Genomic DNA, 17,029 nt, shown 5'->3' on the forward strand with positions numbered 1-17,029 from the left:
CAAATTGAAGCAAAGAAATGATAGGGTCCATGATCTGAATAATTAGATCTACCCTCTCCCAGCAAGCATCATCTAGCACCATGTTCTTCACTCTTTTAGAGGCTAGTTGATCTGTCTTTCTCCAGAAAGACCAAAACTCCGAAATAACCATGGCCCCAAGAGCGGTCTTGAGCTCCCTCAACCTCTTCAACATGATGAATGAAGAGGCAAACCATGTATCACAATCTTCAACAATGATAGATTGCTGTACTCCTTGTAGATAGTGAGGGCATTTGTGTGATTTTGTACGAAGTTACGGATATGTCGTGCATCCTCAGTAATGTTACCAATCCAAAGCACATCAGAAGTAATGGATTTCAGTGCTAAGGTCAATGAATGGACAATGCAAGGTGTCAAAAACACTTGTGGATATTTAGCTTCCCCAATCATGCCAATAGCCTTGCAAACAGGTGCATTATCTTTAATGATTTGCACACAAGAATCAACACCTACATCTTCAATAACTTTAATAAACAACTCACCCATATATTGTGCATCCTTGTATTTTCCAAGTGTATCCATTGCTTTCAAGAAAACTGGACTATTAAAGGAAGACACCATGAAGTTGATGAGTGGGTGTTGTGATGGATCTGTCCATCCATCAGAAACAATGCTAACCCCAGATGTTGGCCATGATGCTTTAATAGGCTCAAGCATTTTTTGCACCTCTTTTTTTGCCTTCGTCAACAATGTGGTTCTAAGCTTCTCTAAACTAGGAGGCACATACCATGATGGAGACCCATGAGTTAGAGCTTGGCACATCTCAATAAATAGAGGTGAGCGTGCAACATTAAAGGATATGAAGCTTTGATAGAAAAAAAGGCAATGGTGAGATCTAGCTCTTCCCATTTCTCTTTTTGAAAAATCTTGTCCATTGGACCAAGTGAAATTGCCTTTTTTTTTGCTGCTTGTTGCCCAATAGAACTCTCAAATGGAAATTTGTTGGTGTCTTTCCTAAAAAATGGAAGGGGGTCATCATTCTTGGTTTTTTTATTTTTATTTTGCAGCCATATTTGCCATACCAACAATGAACTCTTTTTCCATTTTTTTCCTCTTTTGTAAAGGAACTTGTGTACAAGCTCTAACTCCACAACCCGGTCAAGCCAAAAAATGGCCTTTCACACGAAAATATGTGCTTGTGAAATTATTGTGGCAAAAGTTGCATCTCCAATTCACATTGCCTTCTCCCTTACCCTTGCTGCTTGGCCCATCCTCTCTTGTGACATATTTCCACAAGGGATATTTCTCAATGTTATCTTTAGGAGGAAGTCTTCCCTCAACATTACTTGCAGTAGGCTTTGATGATATTGGGAGAGGAGGGGCATCTCCAATGGGGACATTCTTCCCCTTCCTTTACCCCCTACTTGCTGCCCTTGATTGAGCCATGAATACTGTAAAAAAAACAAACAAAACATGCACAAATTTGTAAAAGAAATGCATATACAAACTGCTGAGATACAAATGCAAAAAAATAGAAAGGAAATGCACTTACCTATTGCTTGAATCTCCTTGAAAACGCTCCAAACCTTTGGCTTCTTGCTCCAAACTCCTAACAACAAATCCATAGCTCATCTCTTGCAAAAGGAATGACACAAAATGATACAAAACATAAGCATTTTCGCCCTTTATGGCCGCACGGGTCCTGGTTTGCTAGATTCGTGTCCGGATTTCGTGATACGTTGTGTCCGAACGAGACACGATCCAGATTCGATCGTGTCCCATTCGGACACGACGTGTCACGAAATCCGGACACGAATTAGGGCGAATTGAATCTAATTCGCCGGATTCAGACCCATGGCCCTCAAACAACAAATCCGGTTTCAGAGGTTGCCCATCATGACTTCATCCGGATATTGCTTCAACATTGCTTTTTCTTTTGTTGGATGGCTTCTTCATCATGGCATCTCTGTAGAGTAGAATTAGTGATTGCACCTTTATATCTCCAAGGCCTTCATAGGTGTCAAGGGCCCTTTCTTTCTTTATCAGATTTGTCTTGCCTTCTTTCGGGAGATATCTTCAAAGTACCTTGTCAGATAGTGATTCTTGGTGATCATAGTGTTCTTCACATGGTTGATCTCTTTCTTCATTTGTTTCTTCTTAGATAGATAGGTCAACCATCTAATGCTTCTTGTGAGAGCATTCCTTCATTGCTTGCTTTCTGGACTTGTTAGCATTTCTTCTTGCTTCTTAGTCAACAATCTTATGCTCCTTATATGAGCATATTCTTTTGTTGACCTTCATTGCATTGTGGTACATGCCTTCGAGCATGTTCTTGGTGAAAGAGATTCTTTCATGCTTAATCATGTTATAGAACTATACCCATGACTCAATAACATACAAATGATAACATGACTAAACTTTGATGCATACATACCTCATCTTGATTCTCCTTTGATCATCCTTTGGTGTGGCCCTTCTTGCTTCATCTTAGCTTGCCTGCATATCATCCTTTTCTTGAATCCCATGAATGGGATTCCCAATGAGACATTTGCCTTGGTTCATGAACCTTCTTTTGAAGATTCCATCATAGGATCTTAAAGATCCTTGCCTTGCAAATGTTTCTTTTCCTTTGATGATGGAGGTCTTCTAAGATACTTAATTATGATCAAATTTTTCTTTCATCATGGATAAGGTCTTATACTAGGTATGCCTCTTCTATATGAATATCTTGAGCTATATCTGCCATGCTCCTATATTCTAGAAGATATTTTCACTCATGCATGATTTATTTTTATTATAAATGCTACATCTTCATGAGTATCTAGAACTCTACCTTGCTTCTAGATTCTACAAGATGGTTCTAACCATGCATTATTATTCTATTTCTACATGCTCCTATACTACTCAAAACTTTGAAAGAAGTCTAGAAGTAAAGAGTTTGACCTAGTCATAGTAGAGATCGGAGGATCTTCCTTCTTTTGCTTCTTTGCTTCTTCTTTCATCTCTTGAGTTATGTGAGCTTCTTCCCTCTTCCTTTTGTTGTTTTTGTCTTTTTTAAGCTTAGGACAATTCCTTTTGTAGTGTCCATATTCTTGGCATCCAAAACATTGGATTTTGGACATGTATTTGTGGTTTGTTCTTCATGGACCAAACTTGCCAAATTTACCCTTTCTTTTGCCCATGGTAGCAAAATGCTTGCTCCATTGATCCCACATCTTCTTTTGCCTTAAGTCTGGATTCCTCTGTCTTGCATAGAGACCACATTTCACTGAGAGTGGTTGCTTCCTTCTTGGCATATATGCTTGATGTGAAGTTTCCCCTCTCCTTAGGTAGAGCATTGAGTACTACAGTTGTCATCTCTCTGTCAGACGTGACTTCCCCAAGCTCTTGAAGTTGATCTCTCATTTCAGAGATTTTCATGAAGTAGGGAGCTATTCCTTCCTTTGTTATACCATCTTGTACAATTCATTCCTCAGAGATATTAATTCTCCAGTTGTGGATACTGAGAATATCTCTACTAGTTTATCATAAATTTCTTTCAATGTCTCAAATTTGGAGACATAGGGAATGGGAGAGTCTTTGATTGATTCTATTAGAGTCCTTTGAGCTCGTCTCATCCTTATTGTACTTTGCTAAGGCTTGAGTCTATTCCCTAGCAGGATAGTGATATTCCCTTTGACATGTTCTAGGAGGTCATTCTCCTTGACAAGTAGATCAATCGTCTTCCTCCATGAAAGAAAGTTATTGGTAATTACCAATTTGTTGCTTTCCTTGCAAAAAGACATTGATGTATATTTAGAAGGGGACATGTACCTACTTGATAGATTTTGAGATGTAATGGATTTGCTTCCTCCTTGAAGACTTGATGGCTTGTCTTTCTTGGATCTTGTTGTTCTTCAAGTTGCCTTTTCCAAGTGGACTTGCTTGATGATGAGATTTGCTTGAAGGCTTGTAGCTTGATGTAGGTCCTGCTTCAACATGCTCTTCTTTATAGGTGCCTTTATGTAAGGCTCTTCTTCTAGCTTTGTAGACCTCCTTGATGATTGATGGATTGAATACCTTTCTTGTCTTTGAAGTGATTGAGACTTCTAGGCTTGATGCTTCAACTTTGTAGATGCTTCTCCTTGATGAGTGTTCTTGAGTTGCCATTTCCTTGATGTGTCACCTTAGCTTTGATACCATGTTGAAGAATCTAGGGCAAAGTAGTGTAAAGTGATTCTTCATTACTTGATAACAATTTGTGATGCACTTTGACAATTTATCTTCTTCTTCTTATTAGTGTGTGTGTTTCATCAAACTGCTACCAAAACAAAATAACAAGAACAAAAAGTTTGGCTCTCTGCCAGGGACAAAAACTCTCCACTCTTGAGAGGAAAACCCTTGGTAAGTTTTTTGTTGTTGAATCTTCTTATTTGAACAATTGCCAAACCCTAGACCCTTGACGAGGATATTCGCCAATCATAAGTCAAATCCTTCCTCTTTCTTTACTATAATTTCTGGCACATGGACCTCTTCCTTTCGGCACTTTTCTCCTTAGTACTTCGTCCTTCTTCTATTGTTTGTCCAAGTCAGACTTCTCTTCTTCTTAGGAGAAACCCTAGAACATTAGGGCTTCTTTACTTCGCTATAGGGAGAACCTTCTTCGCTTTCCTTAGAGACCTTGTAGACCTAGTTATACATCCGAATGAGGCCTCTCAATGTGCTGCCTTCATCTGCTGTCAAATCCGCAAAAGTTCATTTCTGAAATCTTCGCATGTTATGGCAGAAACCCTAAAAATAGTCTCCTTATCTTTGCTGTCTTTTCCTTCTTCTTCGTTGGATGGGGAGGCCTTATAGTCCTTGTTTATTCACCCAAAACAAAGATACTTGTCACTGTGATTTCCTGTTGTAATGACCGTAGGGAGCCTCTCTTATCCTCGCATGTGTGGCTGTTGATGCCCTAGAAAACGTCTCTTTATCTTTGCTGTTCTTCCTCCTTGCTTGCTGCCCTTGTAAACCCTTTACCTTGGCTTTCTTCGTCCCTTTTAGTCTTCTTTCTTGTTTGCAGATTTCAGAGCACAAGTGATATCAAATGAGGAGTGGACAACCTCTATAAATAGAGGTTTGTCCCTCCTCTTAAGGCCGACTTGACAAATTCACCTTTTATTCATTATTTGGCTGCTTGGAGACTTCGTTGAAGCTAGGAGAGGATTTGACTTGACTTGGAGGTGTTCCCATGATCTTGTACTTTGACATACATGATGTAACATGCCCTCAAAGGGTCTCATCATAATTACATTTTGACTTTGACTTTCTAGAGGCACTTTAAAATGTGCTTGACCTATTTTCAATGAGCAAGAAACTCATTGACAAATAATATAAAATAGTTTCTCTTTTCAAATATCAAAATTACATTTATGAAGACCTAGCCTAGTTACATTTCCTTCAACACAAAATTTCTCAGTTTGACCTTATTTTGACTAGAAAGGTTAGATTGTATCTCTTGTTGGATTGAATAATTTCTCTAAGAAAATGTTGTTAGGTTTTTCCTTAGTTAGGTTTTCCTAGGGTTAATTTTGTGTCTTTTGTGTTTGGTTGTCTCATCATGATTCTATTGTCATTATTGTTTTATAATTGAGATTTTCTATGTTTAATTGCTTAATGATGAATGTGACACAAGAAGATATAATTAAGAAATCATCGGAAGTAATTCTCAGTCTAGAAAATCATGAAAAATCAACATGGTATTAGAGCTATGGTGAAAGAGTGGCCTTGACAAATATCTAGTTCACGTAACCCTAGACCAACAAGAGTGTAATGTTCCAAATTATAAATTTTGCAGAAAATTGCTTGAAAAATTTAAGCTGTCAGCTCCATAAATGTTTTGCACAAATTAAACCACAAATTTCATAACAAAGACAAGAAATACATTCTGCAACTGAAGAATAGACAAAATAATCATGCAGAAAAATTCAGCCTTATTTTATTAATATGGAATATGAAATAGCATGCTAATACAAAATACTGGAGATGGCTGAGGTGATGCCCTCAAAAGAACAACAATACTGCTGCAACGGGCCTCCAAAATAACAGATCTGCTAAAAGCACTTGTGAATTTTGAATGAATTCACCATGGGGAACTCTGGGTTCTTGTCCAATCTTGTTGAATTACCCGAGGGTTTCCATCCTGGGGCTGCAACTAAAGCTGGGAACTCTCGGTTCTCCAAACCTCTCCACAAGAAAAGAAATGATCAACCCCAAGATGTCCCAAAATGATCTCCTCCTCCTACTATTAAAGACTACATAGATAGATCTCCAAGCCTCCAGGAGCATTTTATTTTATTATTATTCTAGAAGCTCCTCCCATGACTTTATCTTAAGTGACTTTTTAATTTTATTTTAAGTCACTTTGGCCTTTTTCATCCAATTAACTATTTTCCCCTTTTTAATTAAATGACTAATTAAATTCATTTTTAATCTGGCAAAATGGTAAATAGCCCACCATACTTTCTGCGACCATTGGAAGTCACTGCTCAACATCTCATATTGTAGATCTTCTCGTTCTGGTTCTAACGAGCTATTACATTGAGGCGTTCCATCAAATGATCCTCCCAAAATGCCACCCCAAGTGTAATTACTTCAGTTTAGGCCCAGTAATAAAGCCGTTTTTTGGAAATTGTTGGAATGCAACAGAACAAAAGGAAAGTTGTGTGGATGATGGGATATGCCAAGCAAATGCCATCGGATCCCATAAAAACTCCTCAAAACTCCCCGAGACCCCTGATGACATAATCTTGCTGCCGTGACCTAGCCATACCATGTCTTGGAAATCCACCCTAGCTGTACAGTACTATAGAGGAAAATAAAAATGGAGACATGACAAATCCTCCTGCCCCAAGATTGCTTGCCCTCAAGCAATCCGCACCTGTCTGTTGTAGAGGCGTCTTCAAACTAATACTAGGATCCCATATGAACCACTAGTCCACATCATTCCTCTGAGCAATTCAAACATGATTGAATCCCTCAAAACCTAGATCCCAAGCCCATCTTGACTCAACCTGCTACCACTAGACCACCTGCATCCTAATGACACCATGGCCAATCATCGCTCAAGTCCCATGGCTCTGACTATGCTTTGCCTTTAGCCATAAATGCTACTCCAACAGTAGAATACCAACTCTTCACCTCTCTCCAGTCCAACCCTTGGCATAAACGAAGGTCAACCCCACTTTGTTGATCCTGTGATGGAATGCTGATGGACGACCATTTTATGCCCTGTTGCCAACTGGGGCATATAGTGTCCCCTATCTCTAGGGCCCCTGCTATACCACGCTCCTAACTAAGAATGACACTACATCAATAGGATACCAATTCACGATCTCCTACTAATCCATTCGTGGGAAGGATCAGATGCATAGGCACCTGTATATGGAACAAGTACCTTATGCTGCACCATGCCCAATTCACGTAACTTTTCCTAGCCAATCAACAATATCCATCTAAAAAATCTTTCCTCTCTCCCTATAATGGGCACAAGTGGGCAAAACGTGTTGCACACCCTATCTATGGACTTTTGGAGAGGGTTGTTGCCTAGAAATACTACAACTATGCTGACTTCCACTGCACCTCTCTGCACCTCATCAGTGGGTAGGCCCAAAGATGGATGCACCACCATCTCCAAAAGATCCTTCCTCATCTGACCGAAAACTCCACGCTCCTCTAGTCTACTAACCTCCTGCAAAACTATCTTTTTAGGCTCCAGCACTTCCTGATGACAAGTGTCTATAAACACTATCACCCTGCTAATTGTTTGTACATCTGTCTGCCCCTCACCAATGGTTGGCCCCAAGGATGGCTGCTCATCCTCCATCACGGGCTCAACATGAGCCACTAGCTAACTCTTCAAAGATGGCCCATCACACACTCTGTGCTCCACTATGTGTTGCTCATGCTAAATGGAAACAATTTGCTGCTCATCAAACTCCTCTACCAAACATGGCTGCAACTCTGAAATGCTGTCGACAACTCCCCATGACTTCTCACGCTTGTATTAAAAACCCATGGACTCAACCATAAAAGAAGAATCCTCATCCTGAAGATCGAAATGAATCTCCTCCTGATCTACCCCTGTCATCTCCTCGGTGAAACTCAAGCATGAGTGGTTAGGTCCCCAAGGTTCCTTGCAAATGAAGCAAAGACCCTTTCTCCTTAGCTCATTCTTGCTGCATGGTTGGTCACCACCAATCCTCCACAACTCTTCCTGGGTTAGTTGTCTCTTAAACAAATTGATGTTCTGCTCAACCAACCTTTTAGCTAGTTCATAAGCAGCAGGTGAGGCCAATTATTCTCTCCTCCAAATGGCCAACAATCTAGACTATAACTCCCCGCAAATGGCATCACAAATTCCCATACATGAAGATAAAATGGACTGCATGTGTGTTTTGACTGTGTCAGGATGATATTTCCTAACGCTGAAGAAGCGTTGGAACATCTGTAGGATTAAGTCATCACACTCTAGCTCAAACATGAGGTTATAAGATCTAACCATGGCCATGACTTCTAGGATCTCGAACTTCTTCCCAAAGGTGGGGCCCTCACTATTATCCAAGTTCTGAAAAGTCTCTACTATTAGTCTGAAGACTTTTCTCATTTTCTCATCAATGTTAGGAGGTATAGGTGCGGTCAACATCATGATACTACTAAGACAGGGAGTGATTGGGAGTGTGACTCCTACACATGGGTACTCCAAAAACTTGTTTTGTATTAGGGCAGGCATGGCTGGTTTTAGAGCCCAAATCAAACTCTTCCCATCTGACTGATCCACCTTGGAAAGGAGTGAAGCAAGTTCTTCTAGTTTGGGAAGGGATTTTATTAAAACCGCATGCTCCCCTCCCCGGTTGTGCCATTACCAATCGCACGGCCAGCCAGGCGCCCCCAACCTAATAAGAACGATTATCTGCCGAACAAGGACCAGCCAACGAACCACGATCCCGTCCGACGACCATAAATGAGATTGCTCGGGGATGATTGATATAGAAGATCTGGTTGAGTGGTAGAGGAATATATAGGAATCGATAGTCGTTGTCTGGACATACAATTTCAAGTTTGTCCCAAGTGCAAGAAGTTTGTATCCCATCTCATGTTTTTTTTGTGGCTACTCTTACCGTAGCATAGTAAGCATCCCCTTGGAAAAAGGATCTGTTGATTGCTACTGCTAGTTTATTAAGGGTGTTTATGAAGGTTTGATACATGTTTTTGTTTAATGATGACAAGTTTATCAAACGGTTTCATACATGACTCGATTGATAGACTTCAAAAAGACAATCTATCCTCAAGATGCTACAGGAAATCTCTACTCCCAGAACCTGTCCTCAAGAATCTGTCAACTGTAAGGTCCCATTATGAAATAACTTTGTTATGCCACTGATTTTCTGAGTTTCCAGTGAACCTTTCAGTGAAAGTTTTTGTCGAACATGTCACAAATGCATGGATATAGGTGAAGTATATTCACTGGTGCAAGATAGGAATATATAGGGATACATATATGAAGAAACTGACCCCAAACCAATAATTGACATTACATACATAACTCATAAAAGATACATAATAGAACCTAGAATGTAGGAGTAAGCTGAAGAGCCTTGAATGAGCCCAAAATCTCCACATTACAGCTTCCACAACTTATCCTTTTGGGCCAATGACCCTGTTGGCTCTCCCAAAACTCAACGCAGCTCAGAAGGTGTGTCTCAAAGGCTGTTCGTGTGCACAACAATGGTAACTTCTGTTCTGGTTCGTGTCAACTAAGCCAATCTCTCAACTTAGCTCTGGACTGGTAATGCGTTCACTTCAACAATGTATAGAGAGAATGCAACCCCCCGTTTTTAGCTACTAACACTTCTTTAGAGTGGTCACAGTCAAGAGGAAAGGAACAACTCGACTCCCTTATTTATGCAATAATTGCGTCTTGGTTAGGGAGGAAACTTCGACCTTCTACCGCAATAACAATTCGGTCCCTTGTTGATTAAATTATGAATAGGAATATGGAGAACAATTCTAGTCCAAACGTTCTTTGTAGGGGCTCAGAACCATAACACATAGTCACAACGATTTGTTGGCACTTAGTTATGTTTTAGTAACAATCGCACTGCTTTGACTCAACGATTCCTTCATCCTTCACTTTGATCCACGCATAGAATTTCCAAGCCAATCAACTCTAGAGTTTATTACATCAACGAGAACTTAGGTCGAATTTCTCCTTCTCCCATCACACCAATAATTATGTGGCATATCATTCTTTAAGTTGGCTGTGCATTGTCTTTGGCAATGATATGCTGGAATAGCAGGAATTGCACGTTCTCAGAATTTCCGCCAGCATTCAGATTCGATCCATCTTGCGCTAACCAACTCGACTCACTTGAATGATCTGCAGACAATACTCTGCCACTATTTCACATGTAGCTACCAATGCCCTGTTGACTATTCCTTTGCTGAAATCTTATGCGTAGGGGAGTTCCACAACAAATTCACGTGCTCGGCCTTTGTTCCAACGGTTTGCAAGGATCAATTATTAATGCATTACATTGTTTGGCCCGTCACTGTGGTTTCTACATGTAATCACGTCCTCAAGATGCCGATTGCTCCAAATCGTTGGAAAATATGCACAACAAATTGTTAACTTGCTTCCATCGCGATGAATACACAATAATATTCGCCTGACAATGCACTTTCGATTCCCCAATTCAACCACCGATCAACACTGCAACGCTGGTGCAGAGTGGTATTACTTCTTCTCACTATGATTCAACAGACAGGCCTTTGGTAATCGCTACTGAACGCAAAGGGAAGTCGGCCAATTTGAACTCCTGCTCAAGAATTTTGCCCTCAGGTCGATAATCTCGGATCGAACTAAAAGTATCCTTAGACTGCCACGCTCTACAGTTGCAACGATCTACCAATCATATTAGGCATTGCATGTCACTAGTGGCCCAACCAGTAGAACATCCACGTACACGACATCAAGATAATTATGCTTGGACCATCGCTCCCACATAAGAAATTGTGCACTTCACAAGACTTTCTTAAAAAAACTTTTGGGTTCAACTTTTAATATGACCTTCATAAAAGAGTCAACCCCTTTTCAAAGATTTCCGCGGCCCTACTTGATAAACTTTTGATTACTACAAAATCACACGACCCTTGAATTTAATATGCTTGGCTCACTTGAAACATTTTGGCTTATTTGTAGAATCATTATTATGCCTGCAACAATTTGCTAGAAAGTTTTTCATACATTCTCATTCTACTGTAGGAATTGGGTCTTCGATTTTTCCAGCAAATAGACAAAATAATCGTCCAACAATAATAGCCGCAACTGAAACCCTCTAACTTTTCCTTTCAAAATTTGGCTTGAAATTGATCTGCAAATTAAACCCTTAGGCTGGCAGGAAAACCAACTCTGATACCATTGTAATGTTCCAAATTATATATTTTGTGGAAATATGCTTAAGAGATTTAAGCCGTCAACGCCATAAATGTTTTGCACAAGTTATACCACAAATTGCATAGCAAACACAAGAGATACATTCTGCAAATGAAGAATAGACAAAATAATCATGCAGAAGAGCTGAGCCTTATTTTATTAATATGGAATATGAAATAGCATGCTAATACAAAAAACTGGAGATGGATGAGGTGATGCCTTCAAAAGATCAACAATACTGTTGCAGCAGGCCTCCAAAATAACGGATCTGCTAAAAGCACCTGTGAATTCTAAATGAATTCACCAAGGGGAGAGTTGGTTCTTGCCCACTTTCGCTGAATTACATGAGGGTTTCCATCTTGGGGCTACAACTAAAGCTGGGAACTTTCGGTCCACAAGAAAATAAATGCTCAACTCTAGGATGTCCCAAAATGATCTCGTCCTCCTTTTAAAGACTCCATAGATAGATCTCCAAGTCTCTAGAAGATTCTTATTTTATTATTATTCTAGAAGCTCCTCCCTTGTCTTTATTTTAAGTGACCTTTTAATTTTATTTGAAGTCAATTTGGCCCTTTTCCTCCAATTAATTATTTTCACCTTTTTAATTAAATGACTAATTAAAGTCATTTTTAATCTGGAAAAATGGTAAATTGCCCACCATACTTTCTCTGGCACTAGAAGTTGCTTCTCAACATTCCATCTTGTAGATCTTCTCGTTCTAGTTCCAACGACCTATTAAATTGAGGCATTCCATCAAATGATCCTCCCGGAATGCCACCCCAAGTGTAATTAATTAACTCAGGACTAGTAATAAAGCCGTTTTTTGAAAGTTGTCGGAATACAAGGAAACGAAAGGCAAGCTATGTAGATGATGGAATATGCCAAGGAATGGCATCAAATCCCCTAAAAACTCCTCAAAACTCCCCCGAGACACCTGAGGACATAATCTTGCTCCTTTGACCTAACCATCCCATGCCCTGAAAATCCATCTTGGTTGTACTATAGAGGGAAATAAAAATGGGGACATGACAAAGAGAGGATAAGTCAACAATGTTTTTGACCAAGACAAAGATGTTGGAAATATTGGGGGGGGGGGGTGAATCAATATTTCTTAGCAATTAGCACTTTATTAATCATTTTCACAGCATTAGTTAATCTTCATTTATTATTATTGTTTAGTGAAAGACGTAAACAACAATGCAAAAATAGAGATAGTAGGCACAAGATTTTTAGGTGGAAAATCCCCTCCGGGTCAAAAACCACCGAACGGTTTTCTAATAAATTCTTTAATCTTCATCCCCAATTGAAATGAAAGTTACTTCCTCCTAGAATTCTAGAAAAACATTCTTCTCCAGCTCCCAATGGAAGGATGCCCCAGTACCTTGGTTTTATCACAATCAGCTGAAAGGATGCCCCAACACCCTAGTGAGTCACAACTTGCCCTAGCACCACCCTACCACCCTGAAGTGTTTACAGGCCCCAACATGAAGGTGACATCATTCACCTGCCTAACACCATCCTACCACCCTAAAAAGACAAAAATTAAATACAAAAGTGTGGACTCCTGTAACAGGGACAATGATCCACATTACAATGATATTACAATGATTTTCTTTGACTGACTGACACACTAGGACCTAAACCCTTATCCTGACAAAACAAAGAATCCTTGTCCCAACAACAAACCAAAGCTCTTTTCCCAAAACAGCTTTGCCGTTTTCAACTCTAGGCAATGACACACTTTTATAATACATAGATATACATTGTTTTGCTTAAATTGACAAATGGACTTTCTTTACAAGGCTTACAAGACTTGACAACTGCTGATATATGATTGTCCTTAATGCTGATGATGCAACTTGCTGTAGAAGGTGGTCACGAATGATGGACTGCTCTGCCTGATTATCTTGATGTTTGCACACTCAATTTCTGCCAGAGACACTCAAGTATGAACCTTGAGAGGCCTTTTAGCCTTGCCTTCAATGAAAGAATTGTTTATTGATCAGTCTTGATGTCAGACCTTGTCTAGCTTGTCAAACAGTGTTGTAGGTTTACTTCAGGCCTGTAATAAGCAAGTGCCGAAGATGTTCTTGTGACAATGATACCTGCAAGATAGAGAATATTGCACGAATCCCAATTAAAGAAAAACAAGTAAACCCTTAAACAATACTTACCTTTACCTGCAACAAGGATTAATGCAAGAATACAACACTTCCCAAAGTGTTAATAATAGAACAGTAGACCTATCTACAATAAATACCATAAAAGGTTGCTAAACTAAGGTATGAAAATAAAACTTACCTTGATATATCTTAAAATGCTAAACTAATCTTCTATTTGCATGAATTGGTCAAGGCTCAAGACAATTACAATAATTAATAAAACAACCTTACCTTGACTTACCTTACCCAAATAAGCCACTCACTGCTTCTGTATAGACCAACAAGACCACTGTTTCCAAACTGGAAGCTAATACTGATATACATCAATGACTCTGAGACTGGGAGTTGTGCAAAAGCTCTCTGCAGATCTTCCTGTATGTTGCAAATGCCTTTTTACTGCTCAAAACTTGCATATGACATATCCCTTTTTTCTTTAACTTGATGATAAGTCTGCCTCTTGAAGTACTGTTAGAAACTTGAATGTTGATGCTTCTATTGTATAGAGTTGGATTGGTGCTTCAATAATCGGCTTGAGATAGACTTCAGTTACAATGAGGTTATTTCTAGTTTGCTAGAATGATCATCAAAGATTGTATGCATAGTGTTGGAGCTTCAATTATGTGGAGTCGGTGAGTTCATGAGATAGACTTCAGTTACAATGAGTTTATTTCTAGTTTACTAGAATGATCATCAAAGATTGTATGCATAGTGTTGGAGCTTCAGTTACGTGGAGTCTTCTTCAGTTTGACTACAGAACAAGGTGGTAGTTACAAGTTTAGTTAGAACGAGTTAAGTCTTCATTGTTGATTGGAGAGAGAACGTGTTAAGACTTGAGTGGTGATTGGAGAGAGGATGCGTAGAACTGTCAGTTAACTCGCAATCACAACTCAAACTTCTAAATTGAACTAGGCCTTCTTTCATGCTCGAATTTTATCTATGAATAAGAAAGATGAGAGCACAAGACACATCATTCTTGAGAGATCAATTCTTTGTGTGTGGAGTGTGTATTCTTGAGGAGAAAGTGCGCATAGGTTTAGGAGGTTATTTGTGTTAGGAAATATGGCCTCTTGTGCGTTGGAAATAGGGCCACAAATGCGCTAAGAAATTGGAGCCTTGTGCACTAGCAAATAGGAGAAGTGTGCAAGGAAATATGAGCAAGGATTAGGGATTCTCAGGGCAAGGCAAAGCTATTTAACAGGAGAACAATTGTGTTCTCGGAGACAACTTGCTTTGTAATAGATCTAGTTGCTCAAGAACAATCAATAAAATACCACAACAAAGAAAGCAGGATTTCCCTTTTGGATTCCTTGGGTAAAACTGTCAATTTGTGTGCATGTGATTTTATCTCCAACGTTTTTTCGTTGCTTATAAATTGTTTAGGAACTCTGTATCTTGGTGAAAGTAAATTTGGTTTTATTTTTCAGTTGCCTCGTTTTTAGTAATTCATTTATGTAGCTGCAGAGTTTCAAGAAAAATTGCATGTTTTCAAAGTAGAGTTCAACATAAAGACCAACACCAAATTGATTAGTGAATGAAGAGCGCAGTTCAGGACGAAGGTTTGAACTAGAGTTTTGAAGAACAATTTTTGGATGACAAGATGTTGTTCCAAGGACTGAGAATAGATTACTATTTAGAGGGAGCCTCTAACTTGCGCTCATGTAAGGAGCGAATCTTAGTGCTGTTGGGGGATGGGTAATGGGGTGCTAGAATTTGTGGTGAATCAAGTAGCTCCACCTTAAGATGCCCAACAATTGATCCGACATAACAAAAATCACACCAGGGCCAGGAGGATCATTATTCAGGAGATTAAAGACCATAATGCCCCTCATCTCCATGGGAAGAAGACATCATACGAGATGAGGAAATTCATCTTGGATCTGTATTAGGGTTCCAGTGATGCTAGGAAGCTTGCATTGGAGGACAATCTAAGGAATATCTAAATGAGCAAAGGTGAGCCCATCATTATGTACCTTTTCCAAGTTGATTCACGTTTTTGGAATGAGCTAGCTAGAGTGGGTGATATTGTAGCAGATAGTGACCTTGTGAGTCTTGCGCTTCTGAGACTTGATAAGTCTTGGGAAATTTCCCAGGATACAATCAATTGTAGAGAGAATCTTCCCAGCTGAGAAAGGTTGTGGTCAGACTGCGTTCAAGAAGAAATCCAAAGAGGGACGAGAGTTGGAAGATCAACTAAGATAGAGGATGAGGAGAACTTTTCCCTTGTAGGAAAAGGAAGCAAAGCCAAGGGCAAGAAGGGCCAAGGAAAGGCCGAGTCCAGTTGGAAGGGCGAGAAGAAGAAGAAAGATCTGAGCAAGATCAAATGCTTCCATTGCCACCAATTTGGGCACTATGCCACTAAGTGTCCTAACCGAAAGAAGGGGTCTAGTAAAGACCATGTGGCTGCATCAGCTAAGGTAGATGTGTTTTCTTCTTAGTTTGAGAAAGATTTTTGATTGATAGCTTGCATGGCAAGTTTAGTAGGCAACAATGTATGGTACATTGATTTTGGAGGATCCTTCCACATGATTGGGAACAAGGAATATTTTAGCCAACTGAAGGAGATGGACATGTAGTTTCATATTGAGCTAGGAGATGGTGGCAAGTAATTGAACAGGGGAGTTGGTACTGTCAGTTTTGAGAGGGATTTTGGTAGCTCTATCCATCTTAGGGATGTCCTCTATGTTCTAGGCCTTAAGAAGAACCTTGTTTCTGTTGCTACCCAAGAGGAAAATGGTTATGATGTCATCTTCAACAGAGGTAAGGCTTACCTCAACCACCTAACTTCTGGATCCATGAAGCAGATTGATGTGAGGATGAAAAATCTCTACAAATCGTAGTTTCAGTAATGCACAACCTTGAAAAACAAGGTAGTAAGTGCATAAAACAGAGATGTGGGGGAGCTTTGGCATAGATGCATTGTTAATTTGGCAGCTCAGGGACAAATTCCCTCCATTGGGAGGTCTTCCTCATCCAGAAAAGCCCTTCCTAGCCCTTGGAAGAATTTAATTTGGTCAAAGAAAAATATTATTTTTAAGGTGAAACCCATGTGCACAAAAGTACAAGTCAGCCTGGGCAAGCTAATTCGACCCCTTGAGACACATATAAATAGACACTTGGTCACATCACTTTGGAGCATCATCAACACCCCACATCTTCTCTTGGATTAGTTCGACTAATTTTGAAATTGTAGGTTCTTTTCAGACATGCGAAGGGGAGAGCGAGTCTTTTCTGTTGGCAGAAATTCATCTTTTGTTTAGGGACATTGGCAGTGTTGACCAACCTTTGATTTGGTTTGACTTTGACTTGGAAAATATTTGTTTTGGAATGCTGAATTGTTTGGGAGAGAGATCAACTTTTTTGAGCTATTTGACCATCATTGACCATAAACTTTGAATGAAGTTGACCTCAGTTCTATGGGGGTTTGACTATA

At 39.6% G+C, this 17,029-nt stretch overlaps 1 protein-coding gene across 1 annotated transcript in view; it reads left to right on the top strand.

Moving 5' to 3' along the window:
- LOC149206056 (tetratricopeptide repeat (TPR)-containing protein) overlaps positions 1 to 17,029 on the top strand; it is a 310,884-nt gene that overhangs the window by 177,171 nt on the left and 116,684 nt on the right. The gene's annotated exons all lie outside the window — the stretch shown is intronic.

This window comes from Pinus tabuliformis, chromosome 1_2 (genome assembly GCF_031772625.1).
Source record: "Pinus tabuliformis cultivar Carrire ecotype Pingquan chromosome 1_2, CPIR1, whole genome shotgun sequence".
Taxonomy (NCBI): domain Eukaryota; kingdom Viridiplantae; phylum Streptophyta; class Pinopsida; order Pinales; family Pinaceae; genus Pinus; species Pinus tabuliformis.